This window comes from Corythoichthys intestinalis, chromosome 2 (assembly GCF_030265065.1).
Source record: "Corythoichthys intestinalis isolate RoL2023-P3 chromosome 2, ASM3026506v1, whole genome shotgun sequence".
NCBI classification, from domain to species: Eukaryota; Metazoa; Chordata; class Actinopteri; order Syngnathiformes; family Syngnathidae; genus Corythoichthys; species Corythoichthys intestinalis.
In genome coordinates this window covers 10,007,291-10,029,227 of record NC_080396.1, presented here as the reverse complement: position 1 = coordinate 10,029,227, position 21,937 = coordinate 10,007,291, and the positions used below count along the sequence as shown (strand labels likewise).

General features: G+C 38.6%; 1 protein-coding gene across 3 annotated transcripts in view; it reads left to right on the top strand.

The window, feature by feature from the left end:
* Nucleotides 1-18,591: 18,591 nt before the first annotated feature.
* LOC130912336 (FERM domain-containing protein 4B-like) overlaps nt 18,592-21,937 on the top strand; it is a 95,943-nt gene continuing 92,597 nt past the window's right edge. The window contains exon 1 of one of the 3 annotated variants that reach the window (XM_057830362.1): nt 18,592-18,772. The gene's annotated coding sequence lies outside the window, so the exon portion shown is untranslated. The remainder of the gene's footprint in view (nt 18,773-21,937) is intronic. The other 2 variants (XM_057830360.1, XM_057830361.1) reach the window with 2 other exon arrangements.

Genomic DNA, 21,937 nt, shown 5'->3' with positions numbered 1-21,937 from the left:
TTTGTATTCATATCATGCCACTTCGTGTAATTACACACAAGAAAATGAGAGAAATTTGGCTCGATTGTCAAGCTAAAACGACCGGCGTCCGAGATCTGGCAGATTGTGTGCGTGACGTCACGACAAGTGAAGAGAGTGCCACCGGCCACTAGGGGGGCAGCGCCTGTCTGCATCGATAGAATTCCTTCTAGTGAGGGGAGAATTAGCGGTGTTTTGAGCTGTTTATGCTGATGCATTGTGTTCGTCCTGCACATATTCCAGGTTCCCTCATGAAGAAACACCCCTCGTTGTCAATAAAAGAGAATTCAGAATTGTTTCTTCAACAAGAAAAAGGCTCAGTGCTTTAATACTGAATGGCGGCGATGATGGCAGACAATTTCGTTTCTAGTTTCAGCGACGAATCCGACGTAGAAGGACGTAATGAATGTTCATCTAATGGTGACAAGGAGAGTTACGAAGCTTTAATCGGTGTTTTAGGTTACCAATTTGAGCCCAAACGAACGCCAATGCAGCGTAATGAAACGGTCATTGAGGGAGCAATGACACTGATGAAACATCGGCAGCAGATCGTGTGGGAAACACCGATGATTTGTTTTGCATTTCTTTTTGTGAAGCTGATACACCGTGACTGCAAAATAAAGGAATGCATTGAATAATTATCATTTATCGCGCTATCATAGCTTTTCGCTCTGCCAACAGACACAAATATGAATGGGATCAGAGGATTTGTTCTATATATTTTACGAACGATAATGTATACATGTGTCCAGTCCTGTATCCAATGCGTGACATTTTTTTATTATAAAAGAGTACTCACTCTGGCCATTTCGAGCTTGGCTGCTCCCCTCCTTTGCTTAGCCTTAGCCTCCTTTGCTAGTCATCATCCTCTTTCTTGATATCTCGGGACATTTAGGTCGCTGCGCATGTATGGTCGGCACCGCATCTCCTTTGAGCAGCAATCTTTTAGCAAAATCCGATTTCACTTGTCCATAGTTCGAGAAGCTTTCAGGTGGAAAATGCGCACCACAGAAAAGCGTGCCGGAGGCTGTGTCTAGAAAATTAGCCCTCTTTGCACGGACGAACTTTACCCATCGTCTGCGTAGTCCAGCTTTTTTTTTCGCGTTCGGGAACTCATGGATACTATATTCCGATAAATAGCTATTTGTACACCACATAGCACAGGAGTTTTGAACCATTTTTGAGATGTTTTGGTCAAACAAACCCCAACGCTACTCTCTCGTCGTTAAAAAACAATGGCACCTGGCTCCGCCTCGACTGTCAATCACTTGTTGTGATGTCGCCGCCCCATTGGGCTGTTTCCGGAACACTTTCGGGAATGTACGTCATTTTCGATCTATTTTCGATAATTGCTCATTAATGTGATTGATTTTTTTGTTAACTTTATCAATATTTGTTATCTTGGCACATAACGGTTCTATTAATGTCTCACACCCCCTTTGCAGCTACATACCCTTTAAGACAAGCAAAAAAACAAAGTATCAACAAATAATATGGCGATCCCAAAAAACGCAGCAAACAAAACTCAGGTCACTAACAAAAATGTGGGTATTAAAAACTTACTGAAACGAACACGAGGGCTTGGAGAAAACTGACGAGAACAGGTTCGGACATGCACATGGACATTGACAATGACGCAACAAGGAGTGAAAAGAAACTGGGAGCTTATATACACACACAGACAAGAGGTAACGACACAACGAGGAACAGGTGAGCACAGGAGGATGCAGATTGGAGGATACACTAGGAAGAGGGACAACAGGTGAAATCAATGGGCAATCACAGGGACAAGTCACGCTAGGAGAAAACTAACACAAAACCTAACATTTAGCCTCCGCAATTGAGAGACAAGTCAACTACATAAAAGGACAAAAGCCTTCTGGGTCAGAAGAAAAAGAAGAGAGCAAAGACGAAGAAAAACAGAGGTTTGTTGTGATGATTTTTTTCAACAGCATAAGCAATTAGACTTAGCGCAACTGCAAGCTAGCGGTTATTTACATAGAGTTTCTATGACTTAGTGCTAAAGCAAAATTATACTGTATTATTAGCCAGGCTGTTGTTTTAGAAATATTTTCAGTATTCAGCCAGCTGTGGATTAGTTTCAGATAAATTTACTCCCCCTCCAATTTTAGAGAAATTTGGACAAAGTGTACGGGGGACTAAAATTGTCTCGCTTATTTTCATGTGATGTGAACCATTTTTACCTTGTGTTAAATGGTGCTTTTGAAATAAATTTGCCTTGCCTAAAAGTGCCAAGGTTAATTAAATTAAATATGGGGGTAAATAAGTAAGTATAAGTATGAGGGACTAAAAGTGCCACGGATTTAAATGCAAACATGTGTTATTAAATGTCATTATTTCATTAAAATGGCGATCACGTTCATGTAAAAACGTATTCAATATATTTATTTTTTTGCTATCATATATTATTCATTATTATTGGATATTGCTGTGTAGTTGCCATGCTTCAAGAATTTATTTTCTTTTAACTACGCCCATCAAAGATAGTGGCCTGATCCAATAGAGTGGACCGGTACAGTAGGCTGCAAGAATTTAGGCGCTATTACGGTTATGTCATGCTGGTTTCACAATCAACAGCTATTGGATTAATGTAATGTAACATTCCACTTTCTTCTCTCTGTAAATGCTCTTCTGAAATATTTTCCTTCTACCTCTGTACATCCTGTTATAGGTCAAGGTGAAAAAAAAGTTACATTTTAAAGTGTTCTGTGTGTATTTATATAGGTTTGTGTGGGTGGGTGTTAATCATATTGTAATAACAATTGTAATTTATTTAATGCATTTGTTTTTGAAGTGGTTTTATTGGTACTTTTAAATAATTATTACAGCATTTTTCTTTTAATTTCTGCACTTGTTCATTGTCTTTTTTTATATAATAAATTACAAAGAGATAATGTGCTTTTTCAGTGTGAATGTTTAAATATATGTGGTGAAAATGAGGGGAGGGGCGCGCCAACAAATGTGTTGCCTAGGGCACCAAATTGGTCAGGAACGGCCCTGGTTGTAAAAATAGAGTTGACCCTTCCATTATTAAGTGAATTACTGTATTTTCATTACGTTCAGACTTACATTGACCCCTTTTCACTTGCTGAATGTCTGAATGCTGAATCAATTGCTGAACTTTTCCCCCCATGCGAACGTTTGATTGGCTGATGGCTGTAGGTGGGAATCTTTTGGCACCTAACAATTTGATTACGATTCAAAGGCTCTGATTCGATTAGAAATGGATTATTGATGTTACCAATCCGCCCTCACCGCACTTTTAATGTTTCGTACATTAGTTTCAAAATTGTTCAAAAATCCTCTCGGGCTAAACCAAACTAATATTTCAGTATCAAGTTAACAGTTAAAAACATTAAATAGAATAGTCAAGTCCCATTCTGTATCAGCAGCTTTAAACTACATTCAATTAATTTAATGATGTGAATCAACCGTTAAATTTTTTTAAATTGCTCCCGTTATTCCATAATTTCCCTTCTGTCTGTCTGTTTTTGTTTTGTTTTTTTTAACTGTTTTTTAAACAGCAAAACCCTATCTGGAGGTGAGAGCACGCAAGAGCAGAATTACAGATGCCATGAATTTAACGAGATATTATCGTGTACTTACCTTGTATCGATCCAAAAACTCCATGTAGCATGTAACACTGAGTTTCAAGACACACCTTTGAATGGCCACAGCTGGATTTTGGGGGGATTTTATGGGTGAAACATGGTCATATAACAAGGGTCGCGATGTAGAAATCGCAGACATCAAGGAGTGGTCGAGATTTTCTTTTTCATATATTCACCCTTATAAAGGTTTTTTTTTTTTCAATTTTTCTTTGTTTGGATCTATTATTTATCATCTAACATATTGGGGGAAATGCAACAGCAAAAAAAAAAAAAAAAAAAAAAAATACAATTAGCGATAGTTATGAGGTAGATATCCGTGACTTTTTTACAGATGCCATTTTTTTTTTCATTGTGACGTACTTTGTTTAATAATTTTTCAAAGTCTTTTTTTGTTTTAAACAAAATATCAGACATCAGTTAAAGATTGTCAGCTAAAAAGTAGTCCAGTTATTTTCAGACTGAATTTGAATGAAACACATTGGTGACATAGCAAAATTTCAGAACAACCTATAAACAGAAATAAATTAGGGCTGTCAAAATTATCGCGTTAACGGGCGGTAATTAATTTTTTAAACTAATCACGTTAAAATATTTGACGCAATTAACGCACATACCTCGCTCAGATTATAATGACAGCAGTGTAATGTCCGCTTGTTACTTGTTTTTTGTTGTTTGGCGCCCTCTGCTGGCGCTTGGGTCCAAATGATTTTATAGGTTAGAGGAGTGAGCATGGTGTAATGACATCAACAATGGCGAGCTACTAGTTTATTTTTTGATTGAAAATTTTACAAATTTTAATAAAACGAAAACATTAAGAGGGGTTTTAATATAAAATTTCTATAACTTGTAATAACATTAATCTTTTAAGAACTACAAGTCTTTCTATCCATGGATCACTTTAAGATAATGTAATAATGTTAATGCCATCTTGTTGATTTATTGTTATAATAAACTAATACAGTACTTATGTACCGTATGTTGAATGGATATATCCGTCCTGTGTCTTTCCATTCCAACAATAATTTACAGAAACATATGGCATATTTTATAGATGGTTTAAATTGCGATTAATTACGATGAATTAATTTTTAAGCTGTAATTAACTCGATTAAAAATTTTAATCGTTTCACAGCCCTAAAATAAATAGAATAAAATATCCGCAACCCTCGTGAGGAAAAGCGGCATGGAAAATAATTAAATAAACTAGAATCTAGAAGCCTATACCCTTGAATTTATAATAGACAGTCATTGATCATACACACACACACACACACACACACACACACACACACAAAGTTGAATGAGTATTTGTCTAATTTTTGTGAAAATACAACTTAGTTTAGACTCAAATGGGACACAAATGGCACCCTTAGAAATGAAATGACCCAAGAACTTGTTAACACAAAATCTGTCTGATGACAATGTTGTATCTCATGTAAAGTTTGGATTGAGCCTTGGACGGTAACCGAACGCTTGGTGGCAGTATTGGCCACTCGGGACGCTTGCCTTCTTGAGATGAAAAATCAATATTTGCATCTCACCCTGCACAACTGGTTTAAGTCTGCTTATTGCCCATGCAAACATGAGGCAAATTAAGTCCAAGAGAAATACACAACCCATAAACACTGTTTGTACAGTATTAATGAACAGTGACAAATGGGTAATGAGATAACAGATGGAGAGTGTTCTTTTTTTTTTTTTTTGCTGTCAAAACAGACATCACATTTCTGGGAACTACTTTTGCTGTTAAGAATGTTCTTTTTTGATTCGGTGCTGATCACTTTACCACAGATTTTTTGCTGACTGGCCAACTGTAGAGTTCCACATCCTGACAATCATCAAAATGGCTCATGTACAGTGGGGCAAATAAGTATTTAGTCAACCACTAATTGTGTGAGTTCTCCTACTTGAAAAGATTAGAGAGGCCTGTAATTGTCAACATGGGTAAACCTCAACCATGACAGACAGAATGTGAAAAAAACAGAAAATCACATTGTTTGATTTTTAAAGAATTTATTTCCAAATTAGAGTGGAAAATAAGTATTTGGTCACCTACAAACAAGCAAGATTTCTGAATGTCAAAGAGGTCTAACTTCTTCTAACAAGGTCTAACGAGGTTTAACAAGGCTCCACTCGTTACCTGTATTAATGGCACCTGTTTTAACTCATTATCGGTATAAAAGACACCTGTCCACAAGCTCAGTCAGTCACACTCCAAACTCCACTATGCCCAAGACCAAAGAGCTGTTGAGGACATCAAAACTTTAGAAATTGCACAAGGCTGGGAAGACTGAATCTGCAATAGGTAAAACGCTTGGTGTAAAGAAATCAACTGTGGGAGCAATTATTAGAAAATGGAAGACATACAAGACCACTGATAATCTCCCTCGATCTGGGGTTCCATGCAAGATCTCACCCCGTGGCGTCAAAACGATAACAAGAACGGTGAGCAAAAATCCCAGAACCACATGGGGGGACCTAGTGAATGACCTACAGAGAGCTGGGACCACAGTAACAAAGGCTACTATCAGTAACACAATGCGCCGCCAGGGACTCTAATACTGCACTGCCAGACGTGTCCCCCTGCTGAAGCCAGGACACGTCCAGGCCTGTCTGCTGTTCGCTGGAGAGCATTTGGATGATCCAGAAGAGGACTGGTAGAAAGTGTTATGGTGAGCTGAAACTAAACGAGAACTTTTTGGTAGAAACACAGGTTATTGTGTTTGGAGGAGAAAGAATATGACAGGGCTCAGAGAACAAACGGACCAAATAATGCAGTGCTCAAAGCAGATTTATTGACAATGGTTTTTAGAGGAAGAAGTCTTGGCTCTTGGTGAGGCACAGAGGGCTGTTCGAGCGGGGGGGGGGGGGGGGGTTCAAGCAAGTCGACGGCCCAGGCATGATGCGTCTAGATCCGGTCCTGTAGCAGGGTTCAGGTCACAGAGAAAAGGCAGAGGCACAGACGAGAAGCAGGCTAGAGGCAAAAATCCACAAGGTCAAAAAGTGTATCAAAAGTCTGGCAAGACAAGGTAACTAGAAACGCTCGTAAGTTGCAGTGAGGGCTAACAAACTCGCAATGGCTTAGAGGGCTGTGGGTGTTTATATTGGGAGGATGAGGTAATGACCAGGTGTGCAGGACAAGTGTGTGAAATTAGTGTTGACGACTGGGAGGGGAAAAAAGGAGGAAAAGGCATTAGGCCTGCAGTGGGTTCTAACAGAATACTGAATTGCATCCGAAGAACACCATACCCACTGTGAATCATGGGGGTGGAAACATCATGCTTTGGGGCTGTTTTTCTGCAAAGGGACCAGGACGGCTGGTCTGTGTAAAGGAAAGAATGAATGGGGCCATGTTTTGAGAGATTTTGAGTGAAAATCTCCTTCCATCAGCAAGGGCATTGAAGATGAGATGTGGCTGGGTCTTTCAGCATGACAATGAGAGCCAGGGCAACAAAGGAGTGGCTTCGTAAGAAGCATTTCCAGGTCCTGGAGTGGCCTAGCCAGTCTCCAGATCGCAACCCCATAGAAAATCTGTGGAGGGAGTTGAAAGTCCATGTTGCCCAAAGACAGCCCCAAAACATCACTGCTCTAGAGGGGAGCTGCATGGAGTAATGGGCCAAAATACCAGCAACAGTGTGAGAAAAGCTTGTGAAGAGTTACAGAAAACCTTTGGCCTCCGTTATTGCCAACAAAGGGTACATAACAAAGTATTGCGATGAACCTATGGTACTGACCAAATACTTATTTTCCACCATGATTTGCAGATAAATACTTGAAAAATCAAACAATGTGATTTTCTGGGGGGGGGGGTTTCACATTCTGTCTCTCATGGTTGAGGTTTACCCATGTTGGCAATTACAGGCATCTGTAATATTTTCAAGTGGGAGAACTTGCACAATTAGTGGTTGACTAAATACTTATTTGCCCCACTGTATAATTTCTGTTGAGGCATTGGAAAATAATTAAAAACGAGTAATGTACATAGTCGCACTATTCATACCTTTTTTTTTTTTCAATTTATTTATCAAAAAATATAACAAGTTGTCTTGCCAGAATGTACTTAAAGCCTAAATTCCTAATGAGGGCAACGAGGGTCTTTTGTTTTGTTTGTGTTCTTTAGGAGGAAACTGACTGGACAGATGGTTCTGGGGGATTTTAATGAGATAATTATTCATGTCTGATATTACAATGCCAAGAGCATGAAGGGGGTGGTGAGCCGGGGAAGCCCCACTCAGCATAAAGGCTTTTTGCGTACAGTCTTGTTGTCATGTGACCTATAGTACATTAGCTCAAAATGAGTTTATCTGATTTAATTGCGGCAACGTAACCAGGGAAATGACCATTGGAGTAATTGTAAATGATAGTCATGTATATTTAAGCAGCTTCAGCACTAACCAATGTGAAACGAAGCAATCTTAATTGGCAGTATTTTCTTGTTTGGTGAATGTTTACGACTTTGCAGAAGCCACATGCACATAATTAGTTCATCTATTACTTCTTTACAAAGAAGTGTATGTCTTTATAGCGTGCTGTGTAAACAACCTGTTTGAAGTTTTGGATCAATGGATTTATGACACTTCCACTTGTATGTTACAATGTAGTTTGTTTGCTTCCTTGTTATTACCATATTTTCCGCAGCTGAAAGCCTTGAATTTTCTCAAAAGCAGACAGTGCGCCTTATACTCAGATGAGCCTTATATAGACAATTTTCCAAAGTACTTCTGCTTTACTTCCGCATTTCTACTCACGACTCCTGTTTTACACTTTCTCCATCCAAAACAACAGGGGATCTGGTAACATTACTCATCAAAATACCTCAAAAAAGACAATTTGGAAATGCTCAAACGCGCTTGCGCAAGCATCCGCACGCATCTGCACATCGGTTAAACGCTACGAGTATTCACTATTTTTGTTTTTAATTACTTTTCGTTGCCTTATAAATACTTTTTGCATTTATTTCCCTCTCATACTTTTAACCATTGTGTTTTTTTGTGGTATCTTTAAAGCAGTTGACCACATTAGTCACGTAGCGTAGCCACGTAGCGTATTTAAACCATCCTTTTTTGATAAAACTACATTCGAGAATTTTCTTAAGGCATTTTTTTTTGTACGTTCTGCCCGTATGCATCCAAACAAAATAAGTTGAGAGCTCACGATAGTAGTCTCTGACAAAAGTCTTGTCGCATATCCATTTTATAGAAAAGGTTGCTAATAACTTGACTTTTAATTATTCAGTTGGTTTCAGAAATGGCTCATATGAAAGCTAAGACCCTCAAATGATGTTGAATGTACAAAAATGTTTTTGTTTCACTGAAAAAAGATTGATCATTAATGAAGACATAAAGGTGAAATTTTGGCAAGACAAGTTTTGTCGCCTATAGAAAGTAGCGTGAAAATTGAACAAAAAATGTACTTCAAATATAGATATATGTTACATAACATAAGCGAATTAAGTAATGGTGCTGTGAGATCCAAATTTAATATTTTGTATGACTTCCATGGGCTTGAAGGACTGCATCTATGGGGTTCGGCAAGGCTTCATACAATTTATTGATGAAGTCATCAGGAACATCAAAGAAAGCAGTCTTGCATGCCTCCCAGAGTTCATCAACATTCTTGGGTTTCGTCTTCCATGCTTCCTCTTTCATCCTACCCCAGACATGCTCAAAGATCTTCATGTCTGGTGACTGTGCTGGCCAGTCCTGGAGGATCTTGATCGTCTTTGCCTTGAGGAACTTTGAGGTAGAGATTGAAGTATGCCATGGGGCACCATCCTGCTGCAGAATTTGTCCCTTTTTATGGTTAGGAACCTATGCGGCAGCTAAGATTTGTTGATATTTCAGACTATTTATGTTGCCTTCCACCCTACACATCTCTCGCACACCCCCATACTGGATGTAACCCCAGACCATGATTTTGCCACCACCAAACTTCACTGTTTTCTGAGTAAATCTCTGATCCATGCGGAATCCAGTAGGTCTCTTGCAATATTTGCGGCGACTGTGGTGTAATTATATGGAAGATTCATCTGAAAAATCCACCTTCTGCCACTTTTCCAGCGTCCATCCTTTTGACAGGCTGTGGACCTTGGCAAATGCCACAGGGTTTTTTAATTGTCTGCACCCTGAGAGATCTGCAGGGTGGAAGGCGACATGAATAGGCTGAAATATCAACAAATCTTAGCTGCCTCTTACATTCCTACCCATAAAAAGGGACAAATTCTGCAGCAGGATGGTGCTCCGTCGCATATTACATCTCTACCTCAAAGTTCCCCAAGGCAAAGAAGATCAAGATCCTCCTGGACTTGCCAGCCCAGTCACCAGACATGAACATCATTGAGCATGTCTGGGGTAGGATGAAAGAGGAAGCAGGGAAGACGAAATCCAAGAATGTTGATGAACTCTGGGAGGCATGCAAAACTGCTTTCTTTGATATTCCTGATGACTTCATCAATAAATTGTATGAATCCTTGCTGAAGCCCAGGGAAGTCATACAAAGTATTAAATTTGGATCTCACGGCACCACTACTTAATTCGCTTATGTTTTGTAACATATTTTTGTATTAGAAGTACATTTTTGTTCAATTTTCACACTACTTTCTGTAGGTGACAAAACTTTTGTCTTGCCAAAATTTCACCTTTATGTCTTCATTAAATGACAAATCTTTTTTCAGTGAAACAAATATATTTTTGTACATTCAACATCATTTGGGAGGGTCTTAGCTTTCATATGAGACATTTCTGAAACCAATTGAATAATTAGAAGTCAGGTTATTAGCAATTGTTTCTACAAAATGGATAAGCGACAAGACTTTTGTCAAGGACTGCACTCTGGGTGTCAAATTCGCCTCATGTTGCACGTTTCGCCGATGTAAGACATTTTGACAGAGCACTGGTCGCAAATTGAAATAGCAGATTAGCTGCCGTCTTTTAGCAAGCTGGCTATGAATACAATGATAATTGCAATTTGAGTGAGAGGCTCTCGCTCAAGAGCTTTATCTAATATTGTGTTGATATGATATGTGGTATTTGAACTGTATCAATACTGTTGCTATTTATTGTCATTTGTTTATATGACCAAAATGAATAGAATTAAAATTGTATTAATCAATTGCCTATCTTTGGGCTAAAGCCTCTAACAATTTTGTATGTGTGCCATCATAATTTCGAGCTGTTTTACCAGCATTTTATTTGTTACTGCAGTTCCTGTAATCTGTTTCAATTTGTATTATTTTCTTATTCATATTTGACTCAAATGGCATTACTCTTGCAAACAGGTATTAGAAAGTCATTTGGTCGTAGCAAGGAGGAATGAGAGAGGTAACCTAGGTAACCCACCTAGGCAACATAAATAACTTTGAGGTCACAACCTACCAGTTGAGAAACACTGATTAATTGCATAACAGGTATAGTGATACAACTCCATTTCTGTCCAGAAAAAGTAGAGCAGACGAGTGTAGGAAGAGGTGAAGGAGAGATGGAAGTCGACGAGGATGAGTAGAGGTGAATTGACGATCAACAAAAGATGTCCCAATTTTGAGTTTGAATACTGATGGCTGAAAAACTAAAAAAACGTCCCTTTTTACAGAAACTTGTATTTTGATTGGATCATACAGTATATAGTTTAAAGTGGTATTTATGACTTTTTATGATACATAAGTGCTACATTTTTCCCCCCAAGCTTGCCAGTGCTCTGCTGTGCCCGAGTATTGTATTTGGTTAAGTGATGCACCTGTCTCCCAGAGGAGATATACGACATAAAGGTAGTTAGGTTTATCGCGTTTCTCTGATTCACCATTCAACCACACTGATAATAGTGATTTTTTTGTTTTGTTTTCTAAACCCTTTTTCAATGTATTTTGTATTTTCTTTATATTATAAATGATGTTCAGTTTCTGTTTCTGTTCAAATATCAACAAAACATTTTTCAAGGAATTAAAATCAATTATAATACAGTCTATCACAAAAGTGAGTAAACCCCTCGCATTTCTGCGGACATTTAAGTATATCTTTTCATGGGACAACACTGACAAAATGACACTTTGACACAATGAAAAGTAGTCTGTGTGCAGTTCATAAAATACAGTTCATTTATTTTCCCCTCAAAATGACTCAAAATATAACCATTAATATCTAAACCCCTGGCAACAAAAGTGAGTACACCCCTTTGAAAAAACGTACATGTCTAAATGTCCAAATTCAGTATTGCTTATCATTTTCCCTCCAAAATGTCATGTGACTCGTTACAGGAGTGCTGTCAGCATTGCTGCAGAGATTGAAGAGGTGGGGGTCAGCCTGTTAGTGCTCAGGCCATATGCCTTATCAAATTGGTGTGCATGGCTGTCACCCCAGGAGAAAGCCTCTTCTGAAGACGGTACACAAGAAAGCCCGCAAACAGTTGAACACATGTTGAAGACATGTAAACAAAGCACATGGATTACTGGAACGATATCCTATGGTCTGATGAGACGAGCGGGCTTTCTTGTGTACCGTCTACAGAAGAGGCTTCCTCCTGGGGTGACAGCCAAGCACACCAATTCGATGTAGAGTGCGGCGTATGGTCTGAGCAATAACAGGCTGACCCCCACCTCTTCAATCTCTGCAGCAATGCTGACAGCACTCCTGTAACGACTCACATGACATTTTGGTGGAAAAATGACAAGCAGTACTCAATTTGGACATTTAGACATGTAAGTAGTTTCTATGCGTCGTACTCACTTTTGTTGCCAGGGGTTCAGATATTAATGGCTGTATTTTGAGTTATTTTGAGGGGAAAATAAATTAACCTGATTATATTAGCTGCACACAGACTACTTTTCATTGTGTCAAAGTGTCATTTTGTCAGTGTTGTCCTATGAAAAGATAAATATCTGCAGAAATGCGAGGGGTGTACTCACTTTTGTGATACACTATAAGTGGTAAGACAGTGGTCACTACAATGTACATCCATTCAAAAGTTATCATTAGCTTAGGTTATTCATTGCCAGCCCAGATCACAGAGTAGGTGCTGTGGTAGTTAGTAAAAGAGGGAGGAAAACACCTATTAACGGAAAGAGACGTCCACTCCCTTTGAGCTGTCGTGAGGTGACATGAGATTTAGAAAACAGAACAAAAAATAAATGATAAATAAAATTCTGAGGGCGAAATATACATTTATTTTATTTTTTTCTTCATTTAATTTCTATTTATTACCATTTTTTTTTAGTTAAATGTTTTTCAATTAATTTATATAAATTTTATTTTATTACTTTACAGGGAGAGGGTATTCCTTTTCACGTATTACTATTAAAATAATTGATTAAAAAAAAAAATCTTCAATTAATTCATTTTATTTAGAATTATTCATACCTTTTTTTTTTCTTTTATTGCCTTCCAAGACTATGTTTCCCACACCATACTGTTTACATTTATTTGAGTAGATTTGAGAAAAAGAAACCCTACTCTTACTATTTTGTATGACTTCCATGGGTTTTGAAGGACTGCATCCATGCGGTTTGGCAATTTATTGATGAAGTCATCAGGAACATCAAAGAAAGCAGTCTTGCATGCCTCACAGAGTTCATCAACATTCTTGGGTTTCGTCTTCCATGCTTCCTCTTTCATCCTACCCCAGACATGCACAATGATGTTCATGTCTGGTGACTGGGCTGGCCAGTCCTGGAGGATCTTGAGCTTCTTTGCCTTGAGGAACTTTGAGGTAGAGATTGAAGTATGCGATGGAGCACCATCCTGCTGCAGAATTTGTCCCTTTTTATGGTTAGGAATGTAAGAGGCAGCTAAGATTTGTTGATATTTCAGACTATTTATGTTGCCTTCCACCCTGCTGATCTCTCAGGGTGCAGACAATTAAAAAAACCGTGTGGCATTTGCCAAGGCCCACAGCCTGTCAAAAGGATGGACACTGGAAAAGTGGCAAAAGGTGGATTTTTCAGATGAATCTTCCGTTGAATTACAACACAGTCGCCGCAAATATTGCAGGAAACCTACTGGATTCCAGAGATTCACTCAGAAAACAACGAAGTTTGGTGGTGGCAAAATCATGGTCTGGGGTTACATCCAGTATAGGGGTGTGCGAGAGGGTTGATATATTTGATTTTCATTGATCATTTTTGTGTATTTTTGTTGTCAGCACATTTAACTATGGATCAAACAAAGTATTTGATGAAAAATCCATTCCATTCATTTATATCTACAATGTGTTACATTAGTGTTCCCTTTATCAGTTTCCTGAGTGAAATATGGGCTGCGCCATCGTTGATAATTTCTGCTCCGAACTTACGGTTGAGAAAGAATAACAGGGTTTGCGGTTGAAGTAAGCAGTGTGTTGACAAAGTTAAAACTGCAAAATCAAGCCAGAGGAACCCACGGAATCACCATAAAAAGGGACAAATTCTGCAGCAGGAGGGTGCTCCATCGCATACTTCAATTTCTACCTCAAAGTTCCTCAAGGCAAAGAAGATCAAGATCATTCAGGATTGGCCAGCCCAGTCACCAGACATGAAGATCATTGAGCATGTCTGGGGTAGGATGAAAGAGGAAGCATGGAAGACGGAACCCAGGAATGTTGATGAACTCTGGGAGGCATGCAAGACTGCTTTCTTTGATGTTCCTGACGACATCATCAATAAATTGTATGAATCCTTGCCGAAGCCCATGGAAGTCATACAAAATATTAAATTTGGATCTCACAGCACCACTTGCCTGGTTCACCAGACTCACCATTGTTCCAGCTATTGAGTCTGGCCACCATTCAGCGGATACAATTTCCAGGGCGGAGCAAGCCACAGCAAACAGACACCGGAGTGGACCAATCAGCGACGGGCAGCCGTAACGTTAGTAAAACGACGAGGGCAGGACGAGGGACTTGCACGCGGAAGTAATCATACGAGGATAGCGGAGTTTATTCAACATGGCTAGCGCGAGACAGACTGTTGTCAATGACTCGTGTCGATGTGTTTTTGGTAATTTAAAACTGATTTTACCTTGGATTGGAACATATTCTCGGCTCTCCTGTTCACCATCTGTGTTGTTGTGGAGACGACTTTCGACGCGCAAGAGTGACGTTGCTCGTTAAGAACACGTCACGCAAATAAAGAAATCTGATTTGTCGATTGATTTTGTACCTGCTTGAGAGGCCGTTAATGGGCTAGGTCCCAGACTTTTCTCTCAGTGTTTGAAAAATACAGGGAGAACAGTCTGGCCATGCCAGGCAACAGCACCACTACTTAATTCGCTTATGTTATGTAACATATTTTTGTATTTGAAGTACATTTTTTTTTTTCATTTTTCATTTCATTTTTTTCACACTACTTTCTATTGGCGACAAAACTTTTGTCTTGCCAAAATTTGACCCTTATGTCTTCATTAAATGATAAATCTTTTTTCAGTGAAACAAATGTATTTGCGTATATTTAACATCGTTTGGGAGGGTCTTAGCTTTCATATGAGACATTTCTGAAACCAATTGAATAATTAAAAGTCAGGTTATTAGCAACTGTTTCTACAAAATGGATAAGTGACAAGACTTTTGTCAGGGAGTGTAAATTATGAAAAGTAATGAATTAAAATTAACCATTGGTTTTGAATTGCAGTTCAATAAAAAAATTTTTTTTTTTTAAATGGTACCCTGTTGCTGCACAAATCTTTTTTTTTTTTTTTTTTTTTTTTTTTTAATATTTCTGTTGTCTTGAAATGTAAAATCAATGTTAAAAATATAATTTCCATGATATTTTCATGAAGAAAAAAAAAACAACTAATTGATTAAATCGATTAACAAATTAGATGTCAACTTGCTTCCCGGTGAATAAGCGACACAGAAAACGAATAAATGTATTCATGCCCAACAGATTACAATGACGCCTTATTTTGCACATTGAGATCTAAGAGGCAGAGAAAGGCGAGTGGACACAGGCGTTCAATGGACCGCGCCATATATTGGCATAAGCTTTAGTAACTCCTTCACAACAAACATAAGTACCATATAGTGAATATACAAAAAAATAATATTCATATCTCCCCAAAAAATAAAGTTCACAAAAAGAAAAGTGTTTCAATCTGTATTAATGAGGACCTATTCGCAAACAGTTAAACAACAATGCAAAGCGAACTGGCATTCACAATCAAAACAGATATGCAAAATACACATAAAACTTACTCAGACTTTGGCCAAACTCTAAACTTATTAGCAACTCGTTTAGCTCAACAAATACACTGGATGGCAATATTTAGTCGCAATATACAAACTATGATGCTGGGAGCCATTATCAGCTATCTTGTACGTTGTGAAGACAACACTCAAATGAGCGCAAGATACAATGGACCCGCCGTAAACTGAAACTACGGCGTCAATCGAGGGACAAAACACACTCATTGGCTTAATCTCTAATTAACCCTTTAAGGTCTGGGCCTATTTTGTCTGATTTTGCATGCCTTTGAAGTTGCCTTTATATTTCAAAGAAAGAATTGTTTACGATGGCCTGGTTTGGTCCCTTTTTTTGTGACACCTTGAACTTCATGTCCAAACTGTTGTTTCCTTCACTGACCAATTATAAATCATCATTTTGGGCCCAAAAAGACTAAGAATTCCAAAATCGTTTTGTCAAAATTTTTAATATTGATGTACAATTGACAACCAAACATGCGTAACGAACCGTTTTGAAACTTTGTAATATTTATTCAACATGTTAGGATGAACATTCAACCAAAAAAATTTAGAATAAATAGTCTTATATTTGACAATTCAACATAAACAACAGGTATAGCCATAGCCATTTTTTGCCTTTATACATGCTCTAGTCAAAACAGGTTATATACAGCAGACCAAACAGTGAAGAACAGTGAAAAAAATATATACCATCTAACACAAAAAGTGTTTAGAGGCCATCTCTTTATGAGTTTAGGTATTGCGGCCCATCACCTGATGAAAACTATGTACACACAATCAAGCTTCTTGAACACACATTTATATACACAAATTGAGAAGACTGATTGTGGGGAAAAAAAAAAAAAAAATATATATATATATATATATATATATATATATATATATAACACTGGGGGAAAAAAATCAAAAATATTTACAATAAACAAGTTAAATTTTTTTCAGGCATGCCACTCCGAAAAGCAGTTTCGTCCTGGAATTGGACACAGGGCTACATCACACAGCCCACACTTCCATGGGGTGTCGGTCCTCTTTCCACCCTTCCATTTTCATTTTACTTTACTTTCATTGTCACTATAAATGTACATGAAAAAAAAGTCAGTATTTATGAAAATAATAAAGTATAAAATAAAAATATATACAGCAATAAATAATAATGGAAATCTATATGTATGACAATAGAAAGAATACCATAGCTGAATATGTGCTACATCCCTAATCTTCATATAGGAAGAAGAACACCACAAATTATAAATTCCTGCCTGGGATACACACAGTGCACGTACGACTTTGATCTGATATGCACATTTTATTATTATATACACAAACACAAACTTATATTGCATCAAAATTAACTTTGCCTTGCAATATCAAAAGAAACTTTCAAAAGAAACTTTTTCAGCATAAAAAAAAAAAGTGAGTTGGCTTACTTCTGCTCGTCGATGGCGTCACCCACGTGTTCAAATCCGTCACTATCTTCACTCGAGGACTCTTCCGAAGAAGACAATGATGACGAATTTGGACTATCCTCTTCCTCAAGTTGATCAAAAAGCACAATTGCTTGCGCTAAATTTAGTTTTCCGTTCATTTTCAAAGTCACACAAAGTCGCTCGCTGGATCCAAACGGCCGTCGCTCGCCACTTCGCTGCTTCAGAACACTCCTCCCTGTCGTTCGGTGGAACCTCGCACGGCAGTTATATTTATAAAAAAAAAAAGCATTTTGTGCTTCCACTGTGACTTCGAAAGGGTTCGTTTGATTTGTGTTTTTTTTATGGAGCTTCTGTTTTGAAAAAGGACAAGAAATGATGGAAATATAGACATAAACAATCCATGCAGCGTTTTAATGTTTTTTTGAGAGGGCAATAAAACTATAAAACTTAAATGACAATATCTCACGTTTTAGTTGGTCGATTGACTTCAAATAATAACGAGAGTAAACCGCAACTTCCGCACTTTAAAACGAGACCAACCAACGGCATGTGGGTGACGTAATTAAAACGTGAGGGCGCTTCAAAGACAACGTGCGCTGAGGACGCGCCGGCGCATCCGACGACTCTCAAGGGTTAATATAAAACTCGTCATTGACACCTTGTGGTGTATTTAACTCATTTGCTCCCAAAACCGTATAAATACATTCTATTTTTAATTGTTTCAGTGTCCCAAAAACGTATTTATATGTCTTTTATGTTTGTTTTTTTTTCACAAGAGACATCTCTAGGTTCTGATGCAACTTAGCTCCAAAGCATAACGCTCAAAATCCATTTTAAAGCAATAAAACTGGCCACTGGAGGGCAGTAGCGCTTTTGGTAAGAACTCATATCGGACCATGAAAGTCAGGTTATTAGCAATTGTTTCTACAAAATGGATAAGCGAGAAGACTTTTGTCAGGGACTGTATTAAAAAGAATACATTTAAAATAACTATACATGTTTATTAAAAATGTATTTCTGTCGCTGCTGAAAAAAAATCCCAGAGGAAAAACTGTATACACACAAACACACACACGCAGTCTCACTCTAAACAATTTTCTTAAACTGTGAACCCTTGAATGATGTTTATAATATGTGAGAGGTAATCCTGCATAATGAGGGATGCAGAGCACATGTATCCCTCCGTAGACTAGGTCGTCTCACTTGAGGCTACTGAGTGGGAAGCAGACCGGCCGGCAGCTGCTGGATGAGGAGGGGGCACGAGGGAGGGAGGAGAGAAGAGGGAGGGAGGATGCTTTGCTTGTTCACATAATAGCCGGGCGGCGGTTGAAGGCGTGGTACGTGTGGCTCATACAAGGCGCGTACAGCAGTACCAACAGGCAGCAGCACACCGGGGGGATGAGAATGGACAGCGGCTGCGGGGCGACTCCCATCCACGGCGATCGCGACCGGCGAGACGGCTGATCGGGAGCGACCGGCGTGCGCGGGGGGAGGCTGGGCTTTATCTACTCATAAGGATATAAAAACGCCAAGGTAAGAAGATATACATTGAGATGGAAATGAAACACGCTGCCTCTGTGCCGGGCTTCGATGAGACAAAAAGTAGACCCCGGCGTGTCAACCTAACCGTGGTTTGGCTTCTCACCTGAGAGACACGCGTGGCTATAAGTGAAGGGGGAAAAAACAGAGAAAGCGTGTGTTTATCCGACATGTGTGTTTGGAAATGGGAGCACAGGTGGATACCGCCTATAGACTTTGACAGACACATTCATTGTTCTCTCAGTAGCTCTGAGGTGGGCTAGTCCCCATTCAATGTGCTACAGATAGAGATAGATAAAGCACATAGGCCACTATTGGGATATGTTAAGGCAATATCTGAGCCAATTTTAACGTAGTGTGTAATTTAATCCAGTGATATTGGCAGTGTGACTTGGCGAATATTAAAAATGGTGGATGAATCATCAGTTCCATACAGGGTTCACTTTGCAGCACTCATTCAAGCGGTGAACATTTTAGGGTACGTGAGGATGGTTAAATTATGAACTCATAAATTTTTGCAATGCATATGAAGTAGAAAAGTAGCAGTTGGACACAAATCATGTTTAAAGGTGGTGATTCTGGTGAAAGCATTTTTATTTGCTGATTTTAAAAAAAAAGTATGGTGCAAGTAGACATTGACCCACTGATGTTATATCTGGTAGGAAAAGCCTATCTGAGTGTATTTAAAGGGACCATAAACAGGAAGACTTTTTTGTCTCTTGGACACACACGTCCAACTTTGCCATTCTTCCCATTTGTTGCAGCGGATGTCCTGTGTCATTTATCACTAAAATGGACCTTGGGGAGCACTGGTCAGAAGATCTGTAAATAACCCTAAAACTATGTTGAAACAATACATTAGCTGTTATCTCCCACGTGCATCTTTGTTGGTCAGCGTGCGAGGCCTGCTATAAAGGGGAGTAGATGACAAGATTAGATGCAAGCTCTATTTATAATCAAATAAAAAAGGAGGACTTCTGATCAATGCGTTAGTCATTGTTAGCTACTATTTCCACCAGGCTGCAGGCTGTTCACAGAGCCACTGCAGTAGTGTGAACGGACCGCTGTCATTGGTACTGCCAGAACTGTCATTATGCAGTATGTCTTCAATTCTACGTTCAGCCCAGGCCCGGATCTAGGTTTACCCACCAAAGTGGGCACTAAGAAATCTTGAGGGGGCACCCCCAATGCAGGCTTTTTTTTACCCTCTGCATTTCTTTATTTTTTCTTAAATCTAGTCGAATAATTTTCTCCATCTTGTTCTGAGAGTTAACGGCTGGTTAACAGATTAATGCATCAGATTCTTCCACTTACTTTAAGTAAATATCACTATTGCTACAGTATTTGTTCTTATTAAGGCCATACAACTACAAGTTGGTCATTTTTCACCTAAATCAAGAGAAAAATGGTTTCAAATAATGTTTTGAACAATATCTATTCTTGAATTTAAAAACATTTCTGACAAGTTTTTTAAGCTTATTTTCAGCTAGGTATTTTTCTTATTTCAAGAAATCTAAGTGAATAAATTTAATTGAAGCACTCGCAGATAATTTCACTTATTTCTAGTATATTTGCACTGAAAACAAGGAAAGCTTTTCTTTTTTTTGGTTTGGGTTTTGCAGTGCATATGTAATGGTTTCATTGGTACACCGTTTGATTAAACCTTTGTTTTTAAAAACTACTTAAGAAACATTTTGAAAACTTCCAGAATAAGTGTCTGGATTTTATAAGCAAATTTAAATTGCAATATTTAAACGCAGAGGTGGGTAGAGCAGCCAACATTTTTACTCAACTAAGAGTAGTGTTACGTCAAACTAATATTACTCAAGTCACAGTAAAAGTAGTCATCCAAAAAATGTACTCAAGTACAAATAAAAAAGTATGCAGTGAAAAGAATACTCAATTAAGAGTGACATTTTGAGTAACTGCTTATTTTTGTTTAATTTTTTTTATTTTATTACAATGGTATATGAACCGTTGTTATAATGATACTGCAGGACAATAACACATTACATAACCGCATAAAGCCAAAGAAATACAATAAAAATGTATTCCAATGAGAGAAAAAAAAAACATAAACGAGGCATTCTTCGTCCAAAGAGCACGAGTGCCCTCTGGTGGAAAAAATAGTTCCTAGTTTGAATAGTGAAGAGTTTCTTCATTATTACAATTTAGAAATGAAAAGGAGCATATATCCGGTTATCCTTGGTCAATCAATGCCAAATAAAAACTGGTATAGAGGTTGAAATCCGCACTTTTCAGTCCTGTTGAGAGCAGAGCTCAATATAAAATACTTCATTTTTTTACGGTACTAAAGACCACATGATTGAGCAGGCTGGCGTGAAGCTAGGACGGCAACAGTTGGGGCCAACAGTAACCGTTAATCCTGCTATAAAAAAGTAGGTGAGACCAACTCTCCGTGCGTTCTCTATATCCAGTGCGACGCTACAATAGATATTCCCGACATTTTGATTGGGTGGGCACGACTCACGTCTGGGTGGGCCGTGCCCACCCCGGCCCACCCATACATCCGGCCCCGGTTCAGCCCCTTTCATAGAAGCAGAAGCAGTCAACTGCACTATTACAGTCCGAGACAGGATTCTCGGAAATACAGTGGGGCAAATAAGTATTTAGTCAACCACCAACCAATTGTGCAAGTTCTCCCACTTGAAAAGATTAGAGAGGTCTGTAATGGGTAAAACTCAAACATGAGAGACAGAATGTGGGAAAAAACAACACAAAATCACGTTGTTTGATTTTTAAAGAATTTTAAAGAAAGCAATTATTAGAAAATGGAAGACATACAAGACCACTGATAATCTGCCTCGATCTGGGGCTCCATGCAAGATCTCACCCCGTGGCGTCAAAATGATAACAAGAACGGTAAGCAAAAATCCCAGAACCACACGGGGGGACCTAGTGAATGACCTACAGAGAGCTGGGACCACAGTAACAAAGGCTACTATCAGTAACACAATGCGCCGCCAGGGACACAAATACTGCACTGCCAGACGTGTCCCCGTGCTGAAGCCAGTACACGTCCAGGCCCGTCTGCGGTTCGCTATAGAGCATTTGGATGATCCAGACGAGGACTGGGAGAATGTGTTATGGTCAGATGAAACCAAAATAGAACTTTTTGGAAGAAACACAGTTTATCAT